Source organism: Dama dama, chromosome 12 (assembly GCF_033118175.1).
Source record: "Dama dama isolate Ldn47 chromosome 12, ASM3311817v1, whole genome shotgun sequence".
Classification (NCBI taxonomy): Eukaryota; Metazoa; Chordata; class Mammalia; order Artiodactyla; family Cervidae; genus Dama; species Dama dama.
The window spans coordinates 77,322,484-77,326,041 of record NC_083692.1 but is presented as its reverse complement, the minus strand read 5'-3'; the positions used below and the strand labels follow the sequence as shown (position 1 = coordinate 77,326,041).

The window sequence follows — 3,558 nt, the reverse complement described above, 5'->3', positions numbered from 1 at the left end:
GAGGTTATTAGCAAAGAGAATATCCTGCACCCAGTATGAATACAAACAATACACACAACACCTGCGATATTTACAGAGGGCTGCTCTGATCCACAGGGCCATCAACAGAAGGAATATCTTTTCAGGAAGTTCTCCTCCTGGAACTTACTTAGGCAGCAGCATTTCTGGAGCAACCAGAAGGGATAGAAAAGTTAAGGAAAGAGAGAATAAAGCTCCAGTCACTGAAGATGGAGTGTCTGCAGGTGAAGCTCAGCAGGATACACAGTCTTGGCCCAGAGACTAACTTCCAGGTCTCACCGTCATCCATTAACAATGTGCCTTGGAATTTTCATTAACACATTGTGAAATATTTCAGCATATTTCTGAATTGTCATCGAAGTGTTAATGTCACTTTAAGGGATTCTATGCCATCTGGGGGCATGTGGATGGGCTGAAAACAGGCATTCCTGGAGAAAAGCGCTTAGGTTCCTTTTTGAACTGTCCTGCACCAGATTCCTCTCTGTAGGGCAACCCAAGAATTCCTAGGTCCAATTGGCTCTGACGAGCAGACCTGGAAGAGCGTTGACAAGACATCTAGCATAGCACACTAGAGAGAGAAACAATACTTCCTTCCGGGGCTGCCCACAGCCAGAGCCCCATCTGCATCTGGGTTTGCGCTCAGCTCCCCCTGCAGCCCTCCATCACTGTGTCCCTCAGAGCACAGTAGTACACAGCCGAGTCTGATGCTTGCACTGCCTGTTTCTGCAGGTGGAAGGAGCTGTCCCCCTTAACAAGAGTGGCCTGAAAACCTTCATGCTCTACCTTCTTGTCTGCTGTTAAGCCCTTCAGGAGGAGTTGAGGAGCTTTGTTGAGATGCTGGACATACCAGAAAAGATAGGGAGTAAAATCAGCAGTCTGGTAAGTGCAGTTCAGGGTCATGAGAGCCCCCTCTGAGACAGTCACTGGGCCTTCTGTCTGGTTCACTGAGTCACCATTGGTCCCTCCTACAAGAAAATCACTTTGTTATAATAGAAATGTACAGGAGAGGAGTTCTCAGTCAGAGAAGAAAACCAAAACTTACCTACAGTTATAGGAAAGTGAAAAATCATTAAGGTTTAGAATAAAATATTACTTACTGAATATTAAGATGATCAGAAGAACTGAGTGAGTGACAGAATGCATGTTTGCAAAAGAAAACGGTCCTTGTTCCCTGGAATACACCAGTCTAACGAATCTAGTCTCCATCTGGATGTTACAGAAGCTCCTCACTCAGAAACTGAGAGCCCTTTTCTGCACAGCAGCAACATTCTGTCTTGTGGCTGCAAGGTAGGCAAGTGAGACCAGCTCCTGAACACAACGAGGAACCTCATCTGAAGGAAGCCCCGCTCTCTGGTGGTGGTCGTGAGAATTGCACCACAGTCGCGTCTGACCTATTCCTCCTGATAACAGCTTGTGGGATTACATACAGGAGAATGGGACAGGACCCTAAGAAGAGAGTCCTAAACATAAGCGTGCTTAGGGAAATATTCTATTATTACTTCCATAATTTTTTTCATGGCACAGGTGTCTCTAGTTTCACAAGAAACCCCAGTTACAATTTCTAGATGGAATAGTCAGAGGTTTCTCCCTCGAGTATGTCTCTGATTCCCATGGGTCAGAGAAGGATCCCTGTGTATGGAAAGTGCTTCCTCCTCTCCCCAAGTCATTTCTCTGAAGTAGTTATATTCATGTTGACTCTGTCAACATGCCATGGAGAAATTTTTTTCTAAGGCAGGTGTCAAATAATGTGTAGTTAAATGATAAGGTTATTATCTTGATTTAGCATGGAATGACAGATTTGTAAAACACAGTAAAAGTAAAATATGTGACTTCTTTTTCACTGATAACAGTAGAGTTGATCTTCCAACTAGAAAACTATGTTTGGACCTCGAACATTAGGTAGCACAGAGATAAGGAAAACAGATGAGATGACCACAAACACTGCCCAGCTTACTTCCTAGAGGCAGTTTCTAGGCACCAGTGCATGAGGGATTTGCCAAAAACAGTGCAGCTGTCTCACTGTGGGATTGAGACAGAATAGGAGAATGGAGATCCTGAAATACCTAAAACTTGTGGACCTCTGTACCTGAGGGGAGGAATGTTGACAAAAAAGAGAGAAAGAGAGAAATAAGCACAAGGCAGGGGTTGGGGGGCAGAGTGGGTGCGGGGGGGGGGGGGGTGGCGGAATTTGGACCATCCTGGATGACAGCAACCTCACACCTTTAGTCTCATGAAGGACAGGTGACCTTAACTAGGTATCTCGGGTCTTGAAACAGAATCACTATTGTCAGGAAGCATTTAACAGGAGGCTTCCTGTGTGCTGTTTTGGATCTGTCAGGAATCCTCTGGTCCTTATTAATTCCTGAATATTCAGGAATTAAGAGGAGAGGCACGCCTTTCCTGGGGCTGAGGAATCCAGGCATTTCCTTCATTAGTTTCTCAAGACGGTGATAAGTACCCTCTTCCTTCTTATGAACCATACGGTAAAACGTGATTGTTTACAATTCTCTCTTTAATAGGGATCGCCTTATGTTTTGTAAGCCTGGAATTTTAATCTTTATCTTTGCTGAGAATAACTACCTTGTAAGACAGTATATATGCCCACACCATGTTGATTAAATCACCTTTGCTCCATCAGAGCTTGGGTCCCCGTGTCTTTCTTTCTTTCTTTCCTTCTCTCTCTCTTTCAGGCTAATTCCTTGGAGCACGGAGGCCCGCTGAGCTCACTCTTTTGCCGGGGCTTCTAAGACCCTCTCAGGAAGGCGCACTGGTTCTTCACCCACTTGAGAGGTGCCTGGTGCCAATGTGCAGCAGCGCGAGCTCTAAGAACAGAACTTTATTGGCTTTCCACATAAATCAGGGGATATCAGCCTCTTTCTCTCTCTTACTTTCTTATCGTCGACTCTGGACCACCAGGTTCCAGTCCATTGAAGGACCGACATACTATCATTTACTTCTTGTCACATCGTTGTTTTAATTTAACTAAGTATTTTTTTTTTAGGATGTCAAGTTTAGATGCTGAATATATTAGCCAGGCACTCTTCATTCCAGAGGCATGTGTATGTGGTATTTATCTGTCTTCTGTTTATTTATTAGGGATTCACGAATCTCAATGGAAAGAACTGTTTGCTCTGTCTGTCAGCCCATTTGTCTAGATTCCTGTGCAATTATCTGGGCTAGTGAAGGGCCAGAAGATTTAATACGGTCATTTCATAGCTTGTTTTCTCTAGGATTGGGCTTACCTTATGCAAAGTAAGACTGTATTATGCTAAGAAGTCAAAACATTGTTCTTTGCTGACATAAACCATTTTAAGGCATGGGGACGTTGCAGCTAGCTGTGAGGTTGCCTTACACAGGCTTTAAGGGGAGTGCTGTCAACCTAGGAACAATGGCTGTGACTTTTAGCTTAATTAAGTCCGATTTGTTTATTTTTGTTTTTATTTCCAATACTCTAGGAGGTGGGTCAAAGAGGATCGTGCTGTGATGTATGTCAAAGAGTGTACTGCCTATGTTTTCCTCTAAGAGTTTTATGGATTCTGG

The 3,558-nt window shown here is 44.0% G+C and overlaps 1 pseudogene; it reads right to left on the bottom strand.

Moving 5' to 3' along the window:
- Nucleotides 1-460: 460 nt before the first annotated feature.
- LOC133066990 (T cell receptor alpha variable 18-like) lies at nt 461-1,295 on the bottom strand (annotated as a pseudogene).
- Nucleotides 1,296-3,558: the final 2,263 nt, after the last annotated feature.